The sequence below is a fragment of the Adiantum capillus-veneris genome, chromosome 24 (assembly GCF_014529385.1).
Source record: "Adiantum capillus-veneris isolate H3 chromosome 24, ASM1452938v2, whole genome shotgun sequence".
Classification (NCBI taxonomy): Eukaryota; Viridiplantae; Streptophyta; class Polypodiopsida; order Polypodiales; family Pteridaceae; genus Adiantum; species Adiantum capillus-veneris.
The window spans coordinates 7,718,229-7,730,795 of NC_140954.1; positions in this window are offsets into that span (position 1 = coordinate 7,718,229).

Genomic DNA, 12,567 nt, shown 5'->3' on the forward strand with positions numbered 1-12,567 from the left:
GAAAAAGATTTATTTCGAGCACTGCTGCACGCGTCCACGCAGAGTAGCTATCTCCAAACGAATCCTATTATCCCTTTCATGAAAGAAAATAGATTTTATTTTACTTTATTCTTTTGGCCGTCTCAGGCAAGCAAACAATTGATGTAAGTTGTAGCGGCTCAGTGTAACTTTTGATTTCAACTTTCCTAAAAGCAAAATCAAAGTATAATGTAGAGCTACATCCTACCTATTTATTATTTGGCAGTTGGCTGGAGGAGTTTCAACTCATACAAACAACCTCGTCACACGAACTTTTGCCAAGGCCTATAGGGGATCAAACCAACGATATGCACAAACAGTGACAAAGGTATTGTTGGTTGTGTGTTCATTTAGGTGGTGTTGAATTTCACTTCATCATTTTGCATTAACAATTCCCAATCATCGGCAAGAAAGATCATCGGGGTCCATGGTGCTCCTCCATTTATGCCAATGGTAGGATTTCGGGATCTGTTTTGGTATCAACATTGGAGGCCTCTTTAATATTTATGAGGAACTGAAATCTAGGCTAATCTTTCTTTTTAAGGGCAACTCAGTTGACCCTTCCTACTGGTCTGAGGAGGTCATCACAAAAAGAACTATGTTTCAGCACCTGGGAATCCCTCTTTGAGTTGAAGTGACAGACAACCAAAAGCTGCAATGGATACTGGACAAACTGAACAATAAGTTACAGAGGTGGCAGTTGGTGTTACTTCCCTTCCATAGTAGAACTAAGGTAATAAACTCTTTCATGCTACCCTACTTCTCACTCATCGCACCATTGTTAAGAATGGCCAAATGTCATTGGAAAGAGATAATGCTGCCATCAAAAGATTCCTTTGAAAAAAGAACACAAGAGACTCAATGTCCTGGCAACGACGAAAATGGGATTGGGTGGCGAGGCCAAAAGAGTAGGGAGGCTTGGGGGTACTCGACCCTAAGATACATTCCGAGCCAAGATGTGCCAAGATGGTCATTATGTTGGTGATGAAAAGACAAGATTGGGCCATTATGGTTTGGGAGATGATTGACAAGGGAAATCTCATCTCTCGAAAGGGCGCAGGATAGAGATGTTAGTACATAACAAGCTGATGGCAGTTGGCTGGGCCGTTTTGAAGATTGGGGAAGACACGGGTGAGCTAATACGTAAGTGTTGTAAAGCCGCTCACACCTTGGAATGGGGAGAGTGTCATAGATACTTCAAGAATTCAATCTCCCAATGGTCCCCTTGGTTGTCTAATATAGGGGTGTGCTTGTTGAATGGCTTTTGGAGGGAAATAGCGAGAAGGGTCAACATTAAAGGCCTCTCAAAAATAGAACTGTTGTGGGACCCAAGAAATCTATGTTGTAAGGACATTGATTCCTTGGTGGATCAATATAATCTTACTCTATATGAACAAGTTTTGGTAAGTACAATTCTTGAAACAATGAAGACTTTCCAAGGGCCAGTTGGAGAGGCTTTAATACATTGGAAGGCTTGGCACTGGCCAAAAGAGAGATTCTTCAATGTACCTCAGACCAAAGCAAGTGCACAACAAGTTGATGCTCAATTCAGAGTGGGCAGGATCGCTAAAAATGGTAAAGGTGTTTGGCGAACCTATGGGACTTCAAAGGACCTCTCATAGTGATTCCTGTGCATAGCTGCCAAGAAACGCAATTCTAATCAAAAGAAACTTCAAAAACGTTTCTGACTATAAAAAAACATGGCAGGTTTTTTTTTTTTTTTCTCTCTCCCCCCTTCTTGGTTTGGGGCCCCCCATCCTTCTTATTCTTCTTCTTCTTCTTCTTTCTTTCTTTCTAGGGCTTGTTCTCTCTTCTTCCGTTCCCTGGGGGCATCTCAAGCGTTCAAGTGACAAGTTTGTGTCTTGTGAATCAAGCGGCAAGCCTTCAAGTGACAAGCTTGTGTCTTGACTCTTGTGAGCTGAGGGCTCAGAGCTCAGAGCTCTTGTGAGCACAGGTGCTACGTAGTACACAAGAGCCTTGTAAGTGACAAGGTCACAGGTGCTACACAGATGGGCCATAAAAAATTTGATGGTTGGGAAAAGGTGGAGATTGTTGAAGATGAAAGCAAGAATTGGGGTTGTGGTGGCACGAAGATATGGAGGTGCAAACATTGCAACAACACTTACAAAGGGAGTGTGTCACGCTTGAAAGCTCACTTTTTGCATCTTCGTGGACCAAGGATTGCTCATTGTACTGCCGATATCCCTAACCATGCTCAATTGATTCTGTCCAATTGGCCTTTCCATAATAAGTAGAGGTTAGGAAACCTCTCCCCTAGTAAAATTTGGAAAAAAAACCTTATTTGAAAAAAACCCGCGTTTCTTACTTTACCCCCTATTGATAGAAACTTATGAAACCCATTTCTGACGTTTTCTGGATGCTATGTTCCTGTGGAAGGTGCTATTGGGGGCCATCCCAACAGGGACAAAGTGGTGGTTAGGAGGATTGGTGTGGATACTTGCTCTGGTTGCAGAGCTGCATTTGAGGGCCCCTGTCACCTTTTCATTGAGTGTCCTGCTATGAGGGGACTCCTCGCGAAGCTATGTAAGTGGATTTAGATAACTTGCAATGTCAACCTTTCAAAGAACAACTTCATTTTGGGGAACAACTCAAACCTATGCACAACTCTTCTAACCACCACACAAATCACCATATTGTTCTTCCTGAGGCAGGGTTGGAAGGCAAGGAACATAAGAGTATTTGAGAACAAGCCAGTAGTGGCTCTTTTTGAAGACATTGTCCATGATAGTCTGCAAACATTCCTTGTAATCAGATCTTGTATCCAATCAGATGATTGGAAGGCAGCGATTACCATTGTCAAGAGTGCTTAGTGTTGTTGATGAATGTACTGATCTACCATTCTGTGCCCTAGAAGAAAGGCCCAGGGGGGTATTCTCCATTTGTTGTGCTTAAGTCTAGTGATCGATAAATTTAAAATACCTTCTTGACGTAAAAATGTTCTCCCAAGGCACAAGCGGTGCTTGGGACCCATTGTACATTCTTTGTTGAGCTAATACAAAATACCACTCACAATTATGAGTATGGCAAAAAAATTAAAATTTATGAGCAACTATTTCAAAACGTGGACGACAAGTCTCAAAACTTGGAGCATTATGGAATCTTTATATAATGCTCATAGAATTTCTCGCATAAAGTATTTTTTGTCTACATATTCCGGCATAGATTAATGTCAAGTCTTGTGGGTTCCCCTTCCCTTCCCAAGGGGAAATGATGTTGTAATCTCTCCTTTTTTATTCAATATACCATTTTCTGAATAAAATAATTAAAAGATCATTGGGGTCACCAGGGTCCCTCTCTAGGAGCAGGGCTTGGTGGAGTATGTTGGGTGCTTTGAGATCAGGATGGTCAAAGTGGTCAATTGGCCTCAGCTACTCCACAAAGGCGGAATGTTTTTGTGGCTAACTATTTTGCAAAGCCTTCTCTTGTAGTGTTTATAGGATTTTGGAAACTCACATGTTTGATTCTATTGCGCTATCTGCGAAAAATGTGTCTCGTCTTAAGCTCCCTCTTTGATTGATAAATGCCGCTTGAGAGTAGAGTGAAAGGGAGAAAGCCCTCTTGAGATAACAACAATTAGAGTATATTTTTAACACTAGGTTGGTAATGGGACACTTTTATGTCCTGTTAAGTGACCGTTTTCCTTGAATTTTGTCAAGAGTTTCAAAATGGATTTTGAGGTGCTATCTATCTAGAAAGTTGTCTCATGAGCTGAAAAAAACTCGATTTTTTTTTGGAATATCAATTCCATCTTTAACCTTGTCCTTGCACAACATTTCACAACCTAAACTGTGTGAAAAAACGGGTCCTGTTTTTGGCTTTTTTTAACTTTTTGCAACTATACCACTCTAGAATTCATGTTTGTGAGGTCTATAATGCTAGAGAACTATCTTTAGTAGTCCTGAACATGTCCTGATGCTTTTAGGGAGAAATAAATGTTAAAGTTGTAAGTTATGACCAAATTACGAAAATTGTCAAATCTTGTTTTTTAGCCAATTTTAGCTCTTCTATGATTTTTTTGGTGGCTTTTATGATATCCAAATGCAGTTTTGATTTTCTATGTCGCATATTGTAACATAAAGCTAATATTCCTTGAGTTTTGGGGCACCTAATACCCTATTTTGCATAGTAGACAACGATGGTTGATTTTTTCAATTATAGAAGAAAACGAAACATTCTAGTATATCAAGTATAGCTTTTTCAATATTGTTAGTTTCTTGTGACAAGTACATGCATTTTGTAGGTAGTAACCATATCTAGTCATAAGGATCAAAATTTGGCTAGATATTGAATAGTTTCTATGGGATTCTACAATTCATAATGTTGAACCCATTTTTTTCATGTTTGCTGTATTTAGCACTTCCTCTTTGTCCCCAAGATTCCCCTTGGTAAGAGATGTATTATTCTTTTGACATGCTCCATGGCTCCTTATGAACCTAAAGGACAATACGGAACTAAGAAAACATGCATATATTATTTGTATTGAGCGTGGCTATAGAAACTTTGATGATAGGTTTGGAGAATGGTAAAAATTCAACTTTTTTGTACCTTTTTTTTTTGGGAAAACAAAAAATAGTGAGTGAGAAGCAATCATATGTTCTTATCACCAACCCATTGAAGTTAACTAGGGAATTTATCTCAAGTCCTACAAAAATCCCTAATCTTATTTTTAAGCAACAAAACGTAAGAAATGACTGTTTTGATGAAAATGTACTGGTCCATCAATTTTGGAGGCTTGGTGTGACCAAAAGAAATTTTACAAGTTTCTTATTTTTTCCATGTGTAATAGGCCTTGAACTATAACCTCATGAGAGGATTTTACAAAATGAGTGGATCTACTATGGTTTTGGAGGTTTTTTCAAAACTCTGAAAGGACACTTTTATGTCCTGTTAGGTTACCAACATAGTGTCAAAGAACTAGCAAAGAACTAGCAAAATTATATTTCATCCTTGAAAGATATACAAATGGATTTATGTACGTATAGAATTATGATTTTCCCTCAGCATTGCCACTTGTAATAGCATCATCGTCTTGCTACACCTCATATAAAAAATTACTAACACTGAATCTCTTGCTCATTTTTTTGTCTCCTTCAGGCAAAATAAAGGCCTCCTTTTTCAAGTGTCAAATTGCTGCAAGAAGAGCTATATCCATTGAAAAGAGGTCCTTTTGGGGGAATACAGAGGAGAGGATATCATTCCGTGGCATACTGTCACGCTGATATACATATGGACAGTCTGGTCAGATAGGAACTCTGTCATATATGAGGGAAAAGCAATCTTACTATAGACGACTTCATATGGAGGTTGTGTCAAGCTCTGAAGCAAGTGCTCATAAAGACCAAAGATGCTAGCAGTTATGATGGCAAGAAAATCGAGAAGATCTATCCATGAAACGGAAGTAGCACCGGTTTCCACTTTTTCACTTTTACGTTGATTTCCTCCAAGACCCACTGCAGCCTTTGTTTTTCAGAAATATTGACCCCAAGTGACATCTGTAGGTGGTGAAACACCGTGCCTTTGGTAACACACTCTCCTGACCAACACCAACAGGAGGGGTTGAAGGAGTCACCTTCCGAAAGGGAAATCAATCTGGATTTATCAATGTTACAATTTGAACCTGGAGCCGTGGCAAACTACTAGACAATCTGTAGTGCCTTTCTGAGAATGTCAGAATTGGCTTTAAGGAGTAACAGCGAGTCGTCAGCGAAATGCTTGGCCAGGACTTGTTTTCCCCTTGGTAATGACAGACCTTGGGTCTCACCGTTTTTAGCACTGGCCTCAAGGGCCGTGACCAAAGGGTGGGAGCCAATTGTGAAAGGAAGGGGAGCCAATGGAAGCCTTGTCTTATAGACCTCTTCACTTCAAAGGAATCCATTATCCTGCCATTGAATAGCAGCTCTGAATAGCTATGTTCTCCTAGCGTTGGCACCATAGGACACACCCTTGGGCCAAACCCCAAGCATTGCATAACCTGCTCGATAAAGCTCCACTCGATCCTATTGTAGGCTTTATCCAAGTCCAGTTGAAGAAGAATACATTCTTGGTTGGTATGACGAGCATAGTCAATATCGACCATGGCAGACAAAATATTGTCAAATATAGATCTTCCTTTGATAAAGCCATGTTGGTGTGGGGTAATCACCCTATCCTAAATAGGTGACAATCTCAATGTAATAACCTTAGCACTGATTTTATAAGCGACTGTCATCATGGAGATCGGGCGCCAGTGCTTATGCTGAGTGCAGCAAGCTAGCTTAGGAATGGGTTTGATGAGGCCTTTTTTAATGTCAGCATCTAGCTCCCCCTTGTAGAAAGCCTTATTGGCCACCTTAGTGATAGGTGACTTGAGATTCTCCCAGAACTCCTTGAAAAACTCTGCAGTTAGCCCATCCCATCTAGGGGATTTTCCCTTCCCCATGGCATTTAGCACAGAAAGGCATTCCTCTTTAGAGATTGACAATTCCAATAGAAGCGCTTTCGGTTTTGTAGCAGTTCTTTGAACTGTGCTAAGACGCTCCTTCCTTGACTCTTCAACCTCATGGGAGCGACCTTCCGGGAGCCCGATTATCTGACCAAGATGTGTGAGCATGAGCTTGGCCATGTCATCCGGATCCTGAAGTACCTTCCCCCTATCATCTGAGATTGAGGTTATAACATCCCTCCTTTTAACTTTTAAGGATCTAAAGAAATGGGCCTGGTTACCAGGTTCCGGCTTGAGGAAGAGCTCTCTTGAGTGAAGTGTTGCTTTTTTAATCTCCTCTAACTAGAGTTCTGCTACCTCTGACTTGGCTGTCAACCACCTAGATTGCTTTATCTCTGAGAAAGACCCTTCCTGCTTCACTTTGGTTAGCTCTTCCACTTCTTTTTCTGCTACCAAGATTCTAGTTTCACGAGCCTTTTCGCCCTTGGTCCTACCCTTTTAATTGCGGTTTGGACACCTCTGGCCAGCTGCTTCCAGGCATGTGGTGTTTCTTCCGAAACATCTTTGTCAAATTTTGTGAGAGAGCTTAAGACAATTGACCTGAAAAGGGGGCTAGCTAAAAGATGTTGACCCGAGATCAGGTTCTTATTTTTACCTGTTGGTTGGCATTCTTCCTCTTTGGCATATCTAAGTTTGATTGACAGGCAATTGGTCAGATAAGCTTTTAGACGTCTCCATGCAGACCTCTGCTCATGCTAGTAGCTAGACATCTTGATGGGAGTAGTAGCACCTGTCAAGCCTAGATTCTATGTTGGCGTACTGCAGACTATTGTATGAAAACCCTGGGGAGCTGCTCCACAGCCCCAAGGACTCGATGTCCGCAAGAACCCATTTGTTACACGATGCCTTCCACTTTGATTTTTCTCAGCCCTTGAGTTACCGAGATATATCTGTCCCAAGCCTGACGCAACAGCAAATACAGTGGATGGCTTAGCAGAAAAAGTTATCAAGTCCAAACCCTTTTTTTGTTGGTCGGTTGTAGGGCTTTTTGGGACGTTGCTACACTTTCTTCTCTGCTCATCCCCTTATGATGTTGGTCCTTTCTTTGATGTTGTATGTTCTATGCGTCTGACTCTCTCCCTTCTAATTGTGTGGAAACCAGATTCTTCTCCTAGTTCTTTGTTTTCAAACACCTGTGTTGGGCCATCTTGAACTTGAACCTGAACTTCCCCTGAAGAGTGTTCCTCTTTATTCTTCATGGGGCAGTCTCTGGCAAAGTGGCCGAACTTATTACATGTGAAGTATGCCCCAAAGTAAGTGCCAAAGTATAGTGGAATAATTTTCACCCCTGCTCCCACATCCACCGCCATCTGCTTTGGCGGGGTGGTGTTAATATCTTAGCCAATACAAATCCAATTTGAAGCTCTCCCCGGCCTGCTTTTATTTGGGACAAATATTGGAGTTCCCAAGTTTTTTGCTAGGTCTCTTAAACTATCCCACATCCACGAAAAAAGCCCAACAAATTAAACCCAAACAAGATGGTTCCCTTGCAGAGATTCACTCGAGTCAAAAAGTGGCTCCCATGGCAGGACGCGCACTAAGGTTATGTTAAACACCAAGGGACCCTTCTCAAGAATTTTCAACACCATCCTTGAATCTAATTGAGAAGAACCCTTGTTCAGATAGGAGGTAGAATCTATCACCCCTGACTGGCTGAGAACCTGATAACTTTGTATCCACTGCACTGTTAGGGATCCTCCCCAAGAATCTTCCTCAAGAAGCCAAAAACTAGCGTTAATCTCATTTGCTCTGCCAGTTGTTTCTTGATAATTGCAGGGGGGATCCTCGCTGTCACTGTGTCTTGAATCGTAACTTGTTGGGGAAGTGTCTTCGTTAATTCGCCATACAGTCTACCTACCATTTTGTCCTCTAGTTTAGGGTCACTTTCGTCTTCAACACAAGTTCTTTTTCTCCCTAGATTTCCTTTTTCCCTTTGTGTGGTTAGTTTCCAACATCTCTTTCTGCATCCGTAACGGCTCATAGTTGTGTTTCATGTTCCCATTTCCTTGATGATACCCCTTGTTACCTTGTACAACCTCAGTGAATGATAGGCCTTTAAGCCTCATCGTGCTTGGACAAGCCTCTGCCTTTTTCAACTTCTCTTTCTGAGCACGCAGCTGCTCCATAACCACTTCCAATTCAGCTAAATTCAAGGATTGGCAAAAGCCCAACTCTCTATCCATGAGTCTCTTCTCTTTTTACTTCTGCAGGATGCCGGCAAACATTGCACCTTTTTTCCATGAGAGGTAGCAGCACCTTTCCAACCATCCCCTATTTTAATGGCCCCTTGGGTTTCACCTTTGCCGAGGGACGTGATTTCAAACTCCAAAGTCTTTGTGGCGGATTGGTCGCCAGTCGTAATCATCTCAACATTGTTGTGTGGTCCTGCACGGCCTTACTACAGACCCTCCACCTCCATCCCAACCGCTGACTCCTCTTTGGCTCTCCCTTCCATCGTGGCAGCAGATGAACGGACGGGACAAACCTTCAGTTTTGGACCCATTCCCTCCCTCCCACTTAGCGGATAAACAAATTTTTTGAATCCACCACAAATCTTGATCCGTCATGATGGATCGCTCCCTTGCTGGCACGAATTGACTCCGAATTACCACGCCCACACAAAAAGAGATTAGACACTTGGCTTAGAGATAAATGTCTTCTCGGTGGTTCGCAGTCCTTGGCAAAAAAAAAAAAGGCATAATCAAGCAATCGCGATTCTTGGCCCAGAGCTGACCAATCGCGATCCAAGGAACTATGTTGACCAAATATCCAACAGGAAAATGAAAACCGGCCGTGCTCCCTAGCAGCTCTACCGATGCAACTGGGCTCTCCAAAGAAGCAGCAGGCACGCCAAGAGCCCTATCAATCGCAATTCTTGGCCCAGAGCTGACCAATCATGATCCAAGGAACTATGTTGACCAAACATCCAACAGGAAAATGAAAACCACTATGATACCCTCCATTTTGATCGAGGGGGGGAGTATATGTCTCATGAATTTAATGCATTTCTAGCTACTTGTGGGATAAAACACCAATGTATAGTGCTATATGGAGTGTGGGTTTGGAGCGAGTTTGATGAGCGATTAGCTCGCTCCAAGCATTTACAAGGCATTGAAGGTAGCTTTTCTTGGATGAAGTAGCTCGCTCCAAGCATTTTAGAGGCATTGAAGGGAGCTTTTCTTTGATAGAGTATGTATAGCACATAGCACCTTTTCATGCTTCTTGTCAAGTTTCATGCGACGGATCACCGAACCTCCTCCTCCGACCCAATTTACTCAATCGCAACGCTAGGTTCAGGCTGCTGCGGACTGATTCAGTCCATTGTAAGACCGCCAATCGGACACTGAATGCTCCAAGATTTGAGACTTAGTATGTATAGCATGTGTCCATGCTTCTTGTCCAATTTCACGCGATTCGGATTGCCGAACCTCCTCCTCCGACCAAACCTACTGAATTGCAGCGCTAGGTTCAGGCTGCTGCGGACTGATTCGGTCCAATGCGGACCGCCAATCACAGTCGGAATGCTCCAAGACTTGAGATTTAGTATGTATATCATGTGTCCATGCTTCTTGTCCAGTTTCATGCGATTCAGATTGCCAAATCTCCTCCTCCAACCCAACCTACTGAATCGCAGCGCTAGGTTCAGGCTGCTGCGGACTGATTCGGTCCATTGCGAACCGCCAATCAGAGTCCGAATGCTCCAAGACTTGAGATTTAGTATGTATAGCATGTGCCCATGCTTCTTGTCCAGTTTCATGCGATTCAGATTGCCGAACCTCCTCCTCCAACCCAACCTACTCAATCGTAGCGCTAGGTTCAGGCTGCTGTGGACTGATTCGGTCCATTGCGGACCGCCAATCAAAGTCCGAATGCTCCAAGACCTGAGACTTAGTATGTATAGAATGTGTCCATGCTTCTTGTTCAATTTCATGCGATTTGGATTGCCGAACCTCCTCCTCCGACCCAACCTACTGAATCGCAGCGCTAGGTTTAGGCTGCTACGGACTGATTCGGTCCATTGCGGACCGCCAATCACAGTCCGAATGCTCCAAGACTTGAGATTTAGTATGTATAGCATGTGCCCATGCTTCTTTCTAGTTTCATGCGATTTAGATTGCCGAACCTCCTCCTCCAACCCAACCTACCGAATCGCAGTGCTAGGTTTAGGCTGCTGCGGACTAATTCGGTCCATTGCGGACCGCCAATCAGAGTCGAATGCTCTAAGACTTGAGATTTAGTATGTATAGCATGTATCAATGCTTCTTGTCAAGTTTCATGCGATTCCGATCGTCGAACCTCCTCCTCCGACCCAACTTACTCAATCGCAGCGCTAGATTCAGGCTGCTGCGGGCTGATTCGGTCCATTACGGACCGCCAATCGGACAACGAATGCTCCAAGACTTGAGACTTAGTATGTATAGCATGTGTCCATGCTTCTTGTCAAGTTTCATGAGATTCGGATCACCGAACCTCCTCCTCCGACCCAACTTACTCATAGGCAGCGCTAGGTTAAGGCTGTTGCAGACTGGTTCGGCCCATTGCGGACCGTCAATCATAGTTCGAATGCTCCAAGACTTGAGACTTGGTATATATAGCATTTCCATGCTTCTTGTCAAGTTTCATGGGATTCCGATCGTCGAACCTCCTCCTCTGACCCAACTTACTCAATCGCAACGCTAGGTTCAGGCTGCTGCAGACTGGTTCTGCCCATTGCGGACTGTCAATCGAAGTCCGAATGCTACAAGAGTTGAGATTTAGTATGTATAGCATGTGTCCATGCTTCTTGTCAAGTTTCATGCAATTCGGATCGCCGAACCTCCTCCTCCGACCTAATTTACTGAATCGCAACGATAGGTTAAGGCTGCTGCGGACTGGTTCTGCACATTGCGGACCGCCAATCGGAGTTTGAATGCTCCAAAACTTGAAATTTAGTATGTATAGCATGTGTCCATGCTTCTTGTCAAGTTTCATGCGATTCCGATCGTCGAACCTCCTCCTCTAACCCAACTTATTGAATCACAGCGCTAGGTTTAGGCTACTGCAGACTAGTTCGGTCAATTGCGGACCATCAATCGGAGTCTGAATGCTCCAAGACTTGAGATTTAGTATGTATAGCATGTGTCCATGCTTCTTGTCAAGTTTCATGCGATTATGATCGTCGAACCTCCTCCTCCGACCCAACTTACTCAATCGCAGCGCTAGGTTCAGGCTACTGCGGACTGGTTCGGCCCATTGCGGACCATCAATCGGAGTCCGAATGCTCCAAGACTTGAGACTTTGTATGTATAGCATGTTTCTATGCTTCTTGTCAAGTTTCATGTGATTCCGATTGTCGAAGCTCCTCCTCCGACTCAACTTACTCAATCGCAGTGCTAGGTTCACGCTGCTGCGGACTGGTTCGGCCCATTGTGGACCGTCAATCGGAGTCTGAATGCTCCAAGACTTGAGAATCAGTATGTATAGCATGTGTCCATGCTTGTTGTCGAGTTTCATGCGATTCAGATCGCCGAACCTCCTCCTTCGACCCAACTTACTGAATCGCAGCGCTAGGTTGAGGCTGCTGCGGACTGGTTCGGTCCATTGCGGACCATCGATCGGAATCCGAATGCTCTAAGACTTGAGATTTGGTATGTATAGCATGTGTCCAAGCTTCTTGTCAAGTTTCATATGATTCGGATCAGGAATACAACCTCCTTTTTTAACCCGACTTATTAAATCGTAGCGCTGGTTCAGGCTGGTGCGAACTATTTCGGCCTATCGCAACATCATGTGTGTATTTTGACGGCGGAATTCAAAAAAGTCCAAGCATTGCCATTTCTTTGACTCTCGCATGAGGTTCCAGGCACAAAAATTAAAAAAAGAACAAGTGCTGACTTAGCATGAAATAAACAAACTATGTCCACAATCAATTTCATGTAAGTCAATTTCTGCACTTTTCGACAACATCCTGTTTGTATTTTGGCAACATTTTCAAAAAGTCTAATCATGCTATCTTCTTGGAGACCCTCACTAGGTGTTTCATAGTTAAATCATAGTTAAACTGTCAT